Source organism: Apium graveolens, chromosome 5 (assembly GCF_009905375.1).
Source record: "Apium graveolens cultivar Ventura chromosome 5, ASM990537v1, whole genome shotgun sequence".
Taxonomy (NCBI): Eukaryota; Viridiplantae; Streptophyta; class Magnoliopsida; order Apiales; family Apiaceae; genus Apium; species Apium graveolens.
The window spans coordinates 94,253,911-94,269,044 of record NC_133651.1 but is presented as its reverse complement, the minus strand read 5'-3'; the positions used below and the strand labels follow the sequence as shown (position 1 = coordinate 94,269,044).

Here is a 15,134-nt window from a genome sequence, read left to right as displayed (position 1 = left end):
TCCCCCGAAATGCAACTAAAACCCTGAAATGCATAAACACTAGAAAAACGCATCAAATACACAAAATACTTGATTTCAAGACACCAATTTAAGCCATTTTAAGACGCTCTAAGTGGTATATAATGCCACTTATCACACCCCCAAACTTAAATCGATGCTTGTCCTCAAGCGTCACAGACTAAAAAACAAATAAAAACATGCATGAATGCAATCTATATGAAAATGCAGCGATCCCCCTTACTACAATTAACCAACCAAATTGTCACATCTTAACGAATGCAGTTAGACAACTAAAGATCAATAAACTCATGCAAACGGACATACAGCCATAAACGTGGTGTGTGCAAATGCTTAGCAGATATGCTTCGGAACTAGACCAATTACTATGACTAGACTATCCTCAAGGCAATCCTACGATTATACAAAGAATAAAAAATTCTAGGCACAAAGTGATATACAACACTACAAGAACTCTGGAGCTTACTACGGAATCGTGCTTTTTATTTACAACTCAAATGCTTATTTGACCGTGCAATGAGTGAGGTCCACAAAAGACTTATACAATGATATCCATGTAACGAGCGTTAGGTTAGCGGATCCCAGACTCTAAAAACCTTAGGTCGCTAGGCACAAAGTCCCCTAAGAACTTAATAACTCGAATACCAAAGAGCCCACTCTTGATCAATTATGTAATTTTTTTTTTGTTAACTTCTGAGCAAGTGCGTTTCGCTCCATCTTGCTCAACCCTAGACTACTCGCACCATATGCGAGCCGGCTACTAGCCATTTGACGCCTAGCCACAACTAGCAACAACTTCCATATTTTTTTCCAAAATTTTTCTTTTTCATGTCTTTATCACTAAGAACCTATAATCGAATTCTAAGCATAATAAGTAGATTGACCTTGAAAATAACCAAATCATAACAACAATCTAGCCCTTATGCATTCTCTAAGACTTAGTGGACTTACAATTGTTTCTAGCATGTATATCAACCTACACAACTTAATATCACTTTAATGCTATCACTACACTCGCATCAATATCACAATTCAGTCGATAAATCATTGCAAAAGGGATCATGGTAAATGCATGACATTCATAAAAAAAAACTAAATGGCCTAAATTATGCAACTATATGAACTAAACTATCATGAATATGCAACTAAATGACACACACACAATATTCCTTAACTACCACCCCCAAACTAAAAATCTTCACTGTCCTCAGTGAAAGTAGTAGAAAGGAACACAGGGTATACCTACTCGGAGTCATCATCATCATCACCCTCAGTGGGTGGAGTATCAGGCGGCGGGTATGTAGAGTCCTCACCAAAAACTGGCCACTGGATATCAGCTTCAAGGCCTCGAAAAGCAGTCCCTAATACAAGGGTGAGCTCCTGAGCAAACCTGCTCTGCGTCTCATACATGGCATCCATCCACCGTGAAAGCCTCCTATACTGGGCATCAACCATCCCAGCACCTTCCTGAGCTCTCGAAGAACCAGCCTCATCACGCCCTGGCCTAGCCATAGTAGCACCTCGTGCTGGACGCCCTCCTGGAAGATGATAACCCAGCCCATGCTCCTCAGGCTCACCACCGGTCCACTCCTGCATCCCATTCAGTGTGCCAGAATCAATCGGAGCTGCTGGCAACTGCAACTGCTCATGAGCCGGCCAGTTCACTCCCACTGCTCGGCATAACTTCGTAACCGTAGATGCATAAGGGATGTTCATATGCTTCGTTCCCCTCAAAAACTTCAGAATTCCTTGGTAGATAAACTCACCAAGGTCCACATAGTATTCCTCATTCAGAATTCCCCACAACAACTGTGCTCGCTCAACTGTGACCTCGTGTGCATGCGAAGAAGGCAAAATATTAGCAAAAATAAATGCATTCCATGCACGGGCATACCTGTTCATGACGATCGCCGGAAAGTGACGATACTCATTAGTGCCGGTCCTGCAGGTCCAAACTGTGCCCGGTCGACAGAGAGTCGCACAAATCAAATCCAAGTCAAAATCCTCAGCAGTCTTTTCATTCCAGTTCTCCTCCTCGGGCTTCCTCTCTCGCTGTCCAATTACACGGCGAATCGCCGCAGGATGATAATCAACCGTCAGCCCTCGGACCACAGAAAACCCATTCTTTTCGGCCTTCGCGTTCGCGTAGAACTCACAAACAACGCTCATCGGTACTACTTCGGGTGACTCACAAAAAGCTATCCACCCCTTCTCTGCAATCATGGGCAGCAACTCACCATCCCTCCCCGATGGTAAAAACCCCCTCTCCTTCAGAATCGGCTTACCCAACAGCCTAGTGTACTCCTCCTCCGCAGCTCTGTCAGTTAACCGAGGCCTTGCAGCCGTACCCCTCGATGAATCAGCAGTAGGAACTGTGCTGCTGCTATCAATAGTGCGTGCTCTCTTGGGTGCCATTGATTCGTGAATAAAAGTGTGTAAGAACTGATTTTTTGATGTTTGTGAGAGGGTTTAAGTGTAGGAAGTTTTGTGGGAGATATGTAGGATAGGTGTATGTATATATAGGGTGTGGATTAGAGTAGGGTTTGGGAATTAAGGAGTAAAATGATGGGGTAGTGGGAACAAATCGTGGGTTTATGGGCTAAAACTGTTTTTGTGTTTGTTTTTTTTTTCTTTTTTTTTATGAACTGTAAAAAAATTTCTGGTACTCGACCCCTGAGCGGTCGCTCAGCAAAGCTGAGCGGGCGCTCAGGGGGTCACTGGAATTTTTTTTTCAGCCCCTGTTTTCTGATTTTTTTATGTTTTTGGATAGGTTATTAACTTCTAAGGGTTCCTGTAACAACAATTCATGGGTTGCCTCCCACGCAGCGCTTCTTTTTCGTCATTAGCTTGACGTTTCGTACCCTGCTCAAGTAGTCAACAAAATGGCACTAACCACTTCTCGGTTTGCCATGTCCCCATAGTAGTGCTTCAACCGCTGACCGTTAACCTTGAATGCTTGGTCCGGATCATTCTCAAAAATTTCCACCGCTCCATGTGGAAACACAGTTTTGACAATAAAAGGTCCAGACCACCTTGATTTCAACTTCCCAGGAAAAAGTCGGAGCCGAGAGTTGAATAAGAGAACTTGTTGCCCTGGCACAAATAACTTTGGATGTAGCTTCCTATCGTGCCACCTCTTCACCTTTTCCTTATACATTTTGTTATTTTCGTATGCTTGAAGTCGAAATTCATCCAGTTCATTAAGCTGAAGCATTCTTTTCTTACCAGCTGCATCTAAATCCAGGTTCAACTTCTTCAATGCCCAGTAGGCCTTATGCTCAAGCTCCGCAGGTAGATGACATCCCTTACCGTACACCAACTGAAACGGTGACATCCCAAGTGGAGTTTTGTATGCTGTTCTGTAAGCCCAAACAGCTTCATCGAGCTTTAAAGACCAATCCTTCCTTGACGGACAAACAACCTTCTCTAGAATGCGCTTTATCTCTCTGTTAGACACTTCCGCTTGACCATTTGTTTGCGGATGATAGGCAGTAGCTACTCGATGATTCACATTTTAACGCTGCATCATAGAAGTGAACTTACGGTTGCAAAAATGCGATCCTTCATCACTTATGATTACCCGAGGTGTTCCAAACCTTGTGAAAATTTGCTTATGAAGAAAATTTAGCACTGCCTTTGCATCATTTGTCGGTAAAGCTTTAACTTCGACCCATTTTGAGACATAATCGACTGCCAGCAAGATGTACTGATTATTACAAGACGAGATAAAAGGCCCCATGAAATCGATTCCCCATACATCAAAGACCTCGACTTCAAGCATCACATTTAATGGCATTTTATCCTTCCTTGACAAATTTCCCACTCTTTGGCAACGATCACACCTTAAAACAAACTGATGAGCATCCTTGAACAAAGTAGGCCAGAAAAAACCTGCTTGCAGAATACGAGCTGCCGTCTTCTCGCCGCCATAGTGTCCACCATAAACCGTGGAATGGCAGTCTCGTAATATCCCCTCCGTCTCACAGAACGGGATACATCTCCTGATGATCTGGTCAGCTCCCTGTCTAAACAAATATGGTTCATCCCACATATACCACTTCACCTCATGCAGAAACTTCTTCTTTTGAGCGGATGTTAAATTAGGAGGCATTATATTGCTGACGAGATAGTTTACAATATCTGCAAACCATGGTTCTTCCTCCTGAATTGCAAACAACTGCTCATCCGGAAAAGATTCATTGATTAACGTCCTATCTTGTAAAGTAGAATCGGGATTCTCCAACCTAGAGAGATGGTCAGCTACTTGATTCTCAGTACCTTTTCTATCTTTGATCTCTAACTCAAATTCCTGAAGTAAAAGCACCCAACGAATGAGTCTCGGCTTCGAATCCTTCTTGGAGACCAGATAGCGAATAGCTGCATGATCAGTGAATACTGTTACTTTCGTACCAAGCAGATAAGATCGAAATTTCTCAAAACCAAAGACTATAGCCAAAAGCTCCTTCTCAGTAGTGGTGTAGTTCAATTGGGCACCATTTAAAGTCTTACTCGAATAGTAGACCACATGGAAGAGATTTTTCTTGCGCTGTCCCAGAACTGCACCTACCGCATAATCACTTGCATCACACATCATCTCAAACGGTTCTGTCCAATCCGGTTCTGTAATAACTGGTGCAGTGATCAAACTCTTCTTGAGAGTCTCGAATGCTGCCAAACATTCATCATCAAATTTGAAAGGCACATCTTTCTCAAGCAAATTGCACAACGGCTTAGATATCTTTGAAAAGTCCTTGATGAAGCGCCGATAAAAACCCGCATGACCAAGAAAACTACGGATTCCTTTCACAGAATTAGGTGGGGGAAGATTTTCAATGACTCCCACCTTGGCCTTGTCCACCTCCAGACCCTTGCTAGAGACCTTATGCCCAAGGATAATGCCTTCACGCACCATAAAATGACATTTCTCCCAATTGAGCACCAAATTAGTTTCCACGCATCTTTTGAGTACGGCGCGCAGATTATTCAAACATTCATCATATGAGTGTCCAAAGACGGAGAAGTCATCCATGAACTCTTCGACGTTATTTCCAATCATGTCAGAGAATATAGCCATCATACATCTCTGAAAGGTGGCCGGTGCGCCACATAACCCAAACGAAACTCTGCGAAAAGCAAACGTGCCAAATGGACAAGTGATGGTAGTCTTTTCCTGATCCTCTGGTGCAATACAAATCTGATTATACCCGAAATAACCATCCAGAAGACAAAAATACTCATGTCCCGCCAATCTGTCAAGCATCTGATCAATAAATGGAAGAGGGAAGTGATCCTTCCTTGTGGCTTTGTTCAATTTTCTATAATCCATGCATACTCTCCATCCTGTAACTGTTCGAGTAGGGATGAGCTCATTCTTTTCATTTGCGACCACAGTGATACCTCCCTTCTTAGGTACACATTGTACGGGGCTCACCCATGAGCTGTCAGAAATAGGATAAATGATGCCTGCATCTAGCCATTTCAGAATTTCTTTCTTCACCACCTCCTTCATGATGGGATTCAGTCTTCGCTGTTGTTCCACAGTTGGCTTACTACCTTCCTCTAGCAGAATTTTATGCATACAATATGAAGGACTTATCCCCTTGATGTCTGCTATGGTCCATCCAATAGCCGATTTGAATTCTCTCAAAATCCTTAAGAGCTTGTCTTCCTCACTACCTGAAAGGTCAGATGAAATAATAACAGGTAACGTAGATGAATCACCTAAAAAAGCATACCTCAAGTGCTCAGGTAATGGCTTGAGCTCCAAGGTAGGTGCTTCCTCTATTGATGGTTTGAGCTTCCCTTCAGCGTTCTTAAGGTCAGAAGTACCAAGAGATTCAAATGGTATGTCCAGCTTTCGCTTCCAGGGAGAAGCGTTCAGATATTGTAATTGCTCGTTGCTATCTTCATCATCGCTGTCAAAATCCCCCACTAAGGCCTTTTCCAATGCATCAGACATTAGCATGTGATCGAGTTCCGAAGTAACCGCAGAATCAATCACATCCAATTTAAAGCACTCCTCATCTTCTGTAGGGAATTTCATTGCCTTGAATACGTTGAAGGTCACATCCTGATCTTGGACACGTATAGTAAGTTCACCTTTTTGCACATCGATCAAGGTACGGCCAGTAGCCAAGAAAGGCCTTCCCAAGATTATGGGGATCTTCTTATCTTCCTCAAAATCCAGAATAACAAAATCTGCTGGAAAGAAGAGCTTATCCACCTTGACGAGCACATCCTCAACTATGCCCCTTGGGTAAGTAATGGAACGGTCAGCCAATTGTAGCGACATGTATGTGGGTTTTGGATCAGGCAGATCCAATTTTTTAAAGATTGACAACGGCATCAGATTAATGCTTGCTCCCAAATCACAAAGGCACTTGTCAAAAGTTAGATTGCCAATGGTGCAAGGAATGGTGAAGCTTCCTGGATCTTTCAGTTTTGGTGGTAACTTTTGCTGCAGAACAGCGCTGCATTCTTTCGTGAGAGCAACGGTTTCAAGGTCATCCAGTTTCACCTTCCTTGAAAGAATAGTCTTCATAAACTTCGCATAACTGGGCATTTGTTCCAGAGCCTCAGCGAAAGGTATATTGATGTGAAGTTTCTTGAACACCTCCAGAAACTTTCCGAACTGTCTATCCAGCTTTTGTTGCTGCAATCTCTTAGGAAAAGGTGGTGGAGGATAGAGCTGTTTCTCCCCTGTATTAGCCTCAGGCAGAGTGTGTTCAACAGTAGTCTTCCTTGGTTCCGCCGCTTTCTCCTTTTGCTTAGATTCTTCACCTCTAATTTCAGCTTCTACTTCTTTTGCCTTTTCAGCATCAGCTACTTTTCCAGACCTTAAGGTAATAGCCTTGACTTGCTCTTTAGCTTCCTTCCTGCCTGGTACTTCCGTGTCACTGGGAAGAGTGCCAGGTTGACGATTGAGCACTGCATTGGCTAATTGACCGATTTGATTTTCCAAGGTCTTGATAGAAACCGCCTGACTCTTGCACAACAGCTTAAGTTCCTCAAAATCAGCACTAGTAGGTGCAGCTGCACTTCCCTGTTGAGGATATGATTGCCTTGTAGCATACTGCTGTGGTTGCTGGAATCTAGGTGGGTTAAACTGTTTACTCACTCCTTGCTGATATGATGGCTGAATAGCATTCTGATTATTCCCCCAGCTGAAATTTGGATGATTTCTGTTGTTAGGATGATAGGTCGCTGGCACAGGCTGCTGTTGTCGCTGATAGTTATTCACATACTGAACAGATTCGTTTACAAGAGAACACTGATCCGTAGCATGAGAACCTGCACAAAGCTCACAAACCATAGCTATTTGATTAACTCCATACGTAGCCAGAGAATCAACCTTCATTGATAGCGCTTGGAGCTGGGCTGAAATAGCGGTGGCTGCATCAACTTCCAGAATACCTGCTACCTTGCCTGACGTCATCCTCTGAGTGGGGTTTTGATGCTCATTTGCAGCCATCGTCTCTATAAGATTATACGCCTCAGTATAGCTTTTAGCCCATAAAGGGCCTCCAGCTGCTGCATCGAGCATGTGCCGAGATTGGGCCCCCAAACCATTATAGAAACCAGTGATCACCATCCAATCCGGCATTCCATGATGTGGACATTTTCTCAACATTTCCTTGTAGCGTTCCCAAGCCTCGCACATAGATTCTGTAGGTTGCTGCGCAAACTGAGTAAGAGCACTCCTCATAGCAGCAGTCTTTGCCATCGGATAAAACTTCACCAGAAACTTTTGCACAAGATCTTGCCACGTAGTGATGGACCCAGCTGGTTTAGAATATAACCAGTCTTTAGCCTTGTCCCTTAGTGAGAATGGGAAAAGCCTCAACTTGATAGCCTCATCAGTCACGCCATTATACTTAAAAGTGCTGCAGATCTCGACAAAATTCCTTATGTGCATGTTGGGGTCTTCAGTTGCCGCTCCTCCAAAAGAAACAGAATTCTGCACCATCTGAATAGTGCCCGGCTTGATTTCAAAGGTGTTAGCTTGAATAGCCGGATGAAGGATGCTTGACTGAATGTCATCAATTTTCGGCCGAGAAAAATCCATAAGAGCTGGATCAGCTTGAACAATACGATCTCCCATGTTTACTGGTTCTTTCTGCTCAGTTCCTGAATCCGAATCCTCAAAATCTAACTTCTCCGGAATATCAAGAACTTCGTCTGTCTCCTCAGCTGTATCTAAAGTCCTCTTGCGAGCACGAGAACGAGTTTGCATAAACGGTTGCTAAAGTACCTGAAAAACAACCGGAAAAATAAGTAACTACTACGTCCTAATCACTGAGTCCTAATGACCAATGATGGTAAGTACATAAACTAAACAAATACGCCGAGTCCCCGGCAGCGGTGCCAAAAACTTGTTAGAGCGAAAACACGCACTAATATTCACGCAAGTATACGCGTTCGCAAGTAATATAGAATACTTTCTAGTTCGTTCCCTCAGAGACTCAGACTAAATTATTGTCTAATTAAACTCACTCACCAATGTATGATTACTTCTCAATGTTAAGATAATAACACTTAAAATTGTTGATTAAATATTAACTATGATTAACTACTGAATTAATCACTTAACTAACACTTCAATTTATCAATAATAAAACACTCATGAGATCACAACTTCATTATTACTTCCTTCTATAGCCATTGTTATTACCTTTAGCATGTGACAGTGATGATATTAATCGAATAACACGAAACTGATAAAAGTCAACTTTCATTGTACTAATATCATTCTACCAAGCATCCACAATTAAGATAGAAGTTGAATAGTCATCAATTATGTTGAGTTCCCATATGTCTACAGAAATTGACAACACAACGATTTAAGCACAAGTTATTCTTTTTGATTACATAGGGCAAATAAAACTGTTAGAGTTACCCACTAATCATGCACAACGTACATGAACCTATGCTAGCATGGCAAGTTCTAAATCTCAAGATCCACCGTCGCTTCACAAGAGATTAACACCCTATCTTATATGTTCGCGACGCACATAAGACGAATACGCACAACCAATACTAGATATCATGCAATAATCACACACTAAAGTATTAAACAATTAACTAAAGAATTCCATAATAAATCCGTTGCAACCCCATGATCACGATAGCCCATAATAGCACTTATCGACATCATGGGTTCAATTGAAATCATGATAAACAAACACAAGAAAATAATAACTAAACTAATTATATTAAAACAGAGTACGTCACAAGAGTAAATAAGTTCAAAGCAAGAAAACTAGCATCCAACGTTACAACGAAATAAGAATCACAAGAATATATGCTTCCTCTTCGTTGCGGTGTGCTAAATCGGTCTTCTTCCTTATCTCCTTCGCTCCTTGCGTAAAAACACAATCTCCTTCAATCCACACCTGTGAAAACGTCTCAAATCTACTTATATAATAGTCCCATAAAACTCAGATTACATAGAAGTGGAAACCAAACAGAAGTAGAAGTCCTAAAATAATTTGTCTCTTTTCCCGACCCTGCGCAGCCGCTCAGCATAGCTGAGCGGACGCTCAGCTTGCTGCGCGGCCGCTCAGCAATACTGAGCGGGCGCTCAGACCTCTTTTGGAAAATTTCTGATTTCGCTCCGTTTCTTCGCCGTAATCTGCCCGTTTCTTTCCTCTCGCAATGGTGAACACATGCCAAGGCTTATTCTTGATGATTCCTCCCCCGAAATGCAACTAAAACCCTGAAATGCATAAACACTAGAAAAACGCATCAAATACACAAAATACTTGATTTCAAGACACCAATTTAAGCCATTTTAAGACGCTCTAAGTGGTATATAATGCCACTTATCATGCATCCACAGCTAAACTCACAAATGAGGTCTTCAAGGTTAAAGATTTCGGCAAGACTATTGAGTCTCATTCTGCTAAAAAAACAGCTGGGGTGCAGCTTGGCTCAACACAAGAGTCGGACTCTGATTCTGAGCAGATGAGTAAACAAGAACCTGGATTTCAAAATAATCTAGCAGCTTCTACATCTCCAGCCACACAAGAACCACTACCTAAAAATGGTAGTGCGGGCTTAACTCCTGATGCAGTCATATTGACACTAGATACTGGGGGAAGGGTACATCCTACACCAACATCTACCGAAGTTCTTTCAGTTCCTCCACTGGATGCCCTACCTCTTTAAGAAGCCGATCCTTCAATTACACAAGGTATAAATAATGACTCTTCTTTATCAGCATTTAATTTAAATACTGATAGTGTCTTGTCAATATTTACTGTTAAATTAAATCATGATGGTATAATCATGTCTAGTCTTTTCAAAGAGGGTACCCCTAGTAATGTGACCACAAAGATCTCTTCTCAGCCACCTCTTATTTCTGTAGGTCAAAATTTTCTGAGCCTTTCGTGTGAGAATGAGAGAAACGATTTAGAGAAAAACAAAATTAAAGAGAGGCAGGATCCTTAACTGGAAAAAGGAGAAGTAGATGAGAGTCATGATTTAGTATATCCTTGTGATGAAACTTTGACTCTTAAAAGTCATGAGATGAGTGATGTGGGAAGTAGTGACACTACTTTAAAAGAACATAGAAATTTAAGTGGTTCCTTGTTTCATTTTGCAGGTGCTCAGAGTCCTAAAGAAATAGTTGTTGATTTCCAGCCTGTAGACCCTCAGTTAAACTCTGATGCACCAAGTGCTGATAATTTCCTTGTAGGTCTAAGTACTGATACTTTCTTGCAGTCCACTCAAATTTCTCATCCACCTACTATTACACTCCCTGTTGCTGCTCTTGATCAGATTGCAGAACAGTCCACTCATGATGAAGCCACAGTTCTTGAGTCACCTCAACATTCAACTGGCACTGAAATTTTGGACATAAATGTTGATGCTACAGTTCATATGCAAATTATTCCTAAAGATGTTGAGCTAAATGCTGATAATATGGCAGTTTTCGAAGCAGCTGCGTCACATAATGCTCCAATTCCTGAATATATCTTAAACTCTAATGCTGATGAAGTAGCACAAAAGTTAAAGGAACCAGTTGCTGATGATAATTTTGGTCATGATATTCTGATGATGGAAATGATGTTGATTTCTCCATGATCAATGTTGATCTAGATCCTGATGAAAATTTAGATGAAATTATATTTCCTGAAGATATGCCAAAAAAAGAGAGGCAAAAGCTGATGAATGCAAGGGTAACTGAAATCTCTAAAGCTTAAGAAGCTGAGGAATGGAACTATAAGTGGAAAGATCACACTTATCCAATGAATCTTTATAACGCTTCCAAGCACTTGCAAACACCTGAGTCTAAAATCAAGAATCCCTCCATGCCTGCTCATCTAAAAGCTTCCACAATGATGATCAAATCCATCCATTCCATACAAGCTAAGGATCAAACCCAAGTGGATGCTCTCAAAGATGCTTTCCATGAGGTGAACTTTAAATCAGAGCATGTTCTTCAAAAATAATTGAAGCTTATCCTTTCCAGAAAGGACAAATTTGAAGCCAATCAGGCTAAGTTGGAAGCAACTCAAAACAAGATGTCTGAGCAATTAGACGAGGTACAACAATCAATGGAGCTGATTGCCTCTCTCCTGCTTGGTGATGATGCCGAAAAGAGGGAGATAATTTCAAAATCAAAATGCAAAAAGCTCCAGCTAAAAGCTGATGACAAAGATGGAAAGTCACTTGGGAGGTACAAGGGTGGAGATATTGTTGGCTTCAGTGGTACTTCTAAATCCACTATCCAAAGAAGGAGTGAAAGTGGAAGAAGTGGTGGAGCTGGAAGGAAGAAATCTACAACTCTTACCAAAGAATTGAATACTGTGACGATAATTGAAAGATAAACTCTGACAGTCACAAATGTTGATGATGACCAGGATGAAAGAGTTGCGGAAGCTGGTATTGAAGTATATCAATATATGTAAATATTGAAGGTGAAGGGAATGAAGACAACTCTTTTTTCATAAGGATCCTAAAATTATAGCTTATAATTCTGAGGTGAGTAGAAGGATTTTTAAAAAAAAAATCCTGGAGTTGATCTTGAACAACTAAGATTGATGGATGAAGAATTCAAATCTCTGAGATCAGCAAATACTGATGCTATCTCACCATATGAGGATATTCCTGGACAAAGACCAACCAAAGGAATGGTGATCAAAGAAATTAGCCAAACTGAAGGTGAAAGACCTGTTATAAGGTCTTAAGCTATTTTAAATGCTGATAGGAGGTATAGGGGGAAAGAGAAGATTGGTGAAAAGTCAAAATCAAAGTCCAAGGAAAAATTAGCATCTACTAAAATTTAAACACTAATAGATCAATTTTATTCAATAATCCAAGCTCATGCTGATGCTAATGAAGAAAAGTTACTTGTTGAAGAAGCTAATCAGGTTCACAAGAAAAGAAAAGTTGTTGCCCAGTAGTAATACAATTGTTTAAGGGGGTTGGATACAATTGTATAAATGTTTCGAACAAGTATAAAAATATAACAGTTCTTTATATTTCTGATAAAAACTGTTACAAACTCTATCAAGAAATACTGATGTTCTTTAGAGCTGCTAGGTCGTACAATGCTCGAGTTAATCACTATGTGATGACCTAAACTGTGTTTATATAATACACAGCTGCTACAAATCAGTCTAAGATATGCATTATCAATTACTAACATAAAATGATACATATCTTTAACTGAATATACAAATCCTATCACTCAGAACGAACAAATATCCATCTCTCAAAATAAGGAACATAATCAATCATCACAACAGACCGCCTTCAGATGCTGATGTCCTACAAATACTGATGATGCATCAAATCCTAACGCTACATCAAATACTGATGACATCTAAAACAGTCAGATCCTGAGCTCCTCCTGATCATTGAGAATTAGCACGTAACAATCTCCCCCAATTTATGCTTAATGTAATGAAGCACAAATTCCATTCTCAATAATGCCAAAACCAATTACAAAATGTACAAGGAATATGGTTTACTTCAGTATCCTAAGATAACTGACAGTTGTTTTCAGAAAGTTGTTCAACCTTTCTTCCTCGTCTTGCAGGACTTTGACAAGCTTTTTCTTCAACTCTTTCTTCTCTTCAGTATCTTCTCCAAGCTAATAAATGGCTGATCTTAATTTAGAGATCGAACTCTTAGTTATTTCAAGATCACCAATCAACGTAAAACTTAAGCTAACATCTTCATGATCAGGACTGAAAGATAACTGAGGAGTATTGAGAAATTTTTTTGGAATTGCAGCTCCCTTTTCTATCTTCATTTCTTGACCAGTACAGGTTCTGTACATAGAAACATAATCACCATTGTATTTTTCTTCTTTGTTCATGACTCTTCTTCTAATACACTCAAGTATCATAGAAGACCAGTTTCTGGTGACATTGTCCTCAACTTTAAGAAGATAGTGAATATATTTCAACTCTGTCACAATCTTCATCGGGAGTTGCTGCATTGTAAAGCTTTTCACTTTACCATGTCTCAAGAAGTACATAATCTTCTCTCTGACATCATCAAGATTTATCTTCCTATACACAATCTTTATAGCTTCAACCTTCTCAAGATGTGAAGGAGTAACTCTTTCACCAAGATTGTCAGTCAGAATATCTGTGTCCAGCAAATCAGACATCAGAGTTTCCATTTCATAATGACCAATACCGAGTTTTGATAAGCTTTAGCTTTTCATTATGTTCCACCCAAGAAGGTTTCTTGATGGACTTATCAAAATTCTCCTGTTCTGAAATAGGATCCCTTAGTCCTGCTGACACAAATTCAATATGCTTGAATCCTTTAGGATAACTAAATGAATAAACATCTTTCCATCTTTTATCCTTCTAGCTAAGAGGTGCATACCCTGTATATAAATCATAAATCTTCCCTCTTATTTTATGCCACAGCTCTCTCCTTCAATTTAGAATTCTTTGCACATAGTCACTGCATGCTTGATCAGCTCTCCTTCTGTCAATTCTTTCTTGTTCATCAAAAAATGATTCATCCAATACTTTGATCACCTTCTCATCAGTATCAAAATCAGCTTTCAGGTTCACAACATCAGGATCTGTTTTTTTCTCAGGATTTGTGTCTGCTTCAAGAGACACATTTGCATTAGTTATATTAACTTGAGCAATGTCAGTGGTTGATTTCTTCTTTCTTTGGAAAATCATCTCTTCGGTATCCTCAACTTCTTCTGCTAATTAGTGCCACCGAAAAGGATAAAAAGAGATAATATGTTGGTGGTAAAAGAAAGAAGACAGATTAAGTTAGTGTTCCGTGAGTGAAAGAATTTTCTTTTCGGATCACCTAATTCAATAGCTCAAAAAAATTGGTCTTTCTTTTCTCATTTTAGTAAAAGGCCTCCGGCTGCAACAAGGCTATCTTGAATTCCAATTTTCAAAATCATTTTTTTGTACAGGAACAAAACCTTCTCTGAATAGAATATTCAGAAATGCAGAATCAATTGCAGACACTTGACTTGGTTTAGAAATTCTTCCTCTTCCTCATCTTCCTCTAGCTCTTATAGTTCTTCCACCTCTTTTTCCCCTTCCTTTAGAGGTGTTTTCTTCAGTTTCAATTTGAACCATTAAATCCTTTTGTTGCATAACTGCTTCTTCAGTTGTTAGATTAGGAAATTCTTCAGTTATCAACCCAAAAGCACTCCTGGCATTCTTTTGCTCAAACCTTTTATCTTTGTAGTACAGAACAATCTTTTCACCTATTTCCTCGTGTCTATAAGGAAAGAATAATCCTTTAGCATCTGCTAAATTAGAGATTGTAACATCACCGGTTTCAGAAATATCAACATTAGTCTCGTGTTTAACTCCATTAGCACCAGTAGCTTTCCTTGTCCTGAAAAACCAGATCTTTTAAAATGTTAAGGTTGTTGAGCAATAGGAGCAATTTGAACATTTGCAACCGGATTTTTATCACCATCACCATCAGTATCTTTATCATCACCATCAGTATTTTTATCTTTCAACTGAATAGAGTCAGGTGTACATTTTGTGAGAGCTATCTTCTCCCCCATTTTGGCATCAGTATTTGAAAGAAGAGAAAACATAGCATCCAGTTTATCAGTCATTGAAGACACTTTATCTTCTAAGGAAGAAAATCGGGTATCCATG

The 15,134-nt window shown here is 40.1% G+C and overlaps 1 non-coding gene across 1 annotated transcript; it reads left to right on the top strand.

Moving 5' to 3' along the window:
* The first annotated feature begins 7,619 nt into the window (after nt 1-7,619).
* On the top strand, nt 7,620-7,726 carry LOC141662550 (small nucleolar RNA R71). The gene has a single exon (XR_012550660.1). It is a non-coding gene; the product is annotated as a small nucleolar RNA R71 (small nucleolar RNA).
* Nucleotides 7,727-15,134: the final 7,408 nt, after the last annotated feature.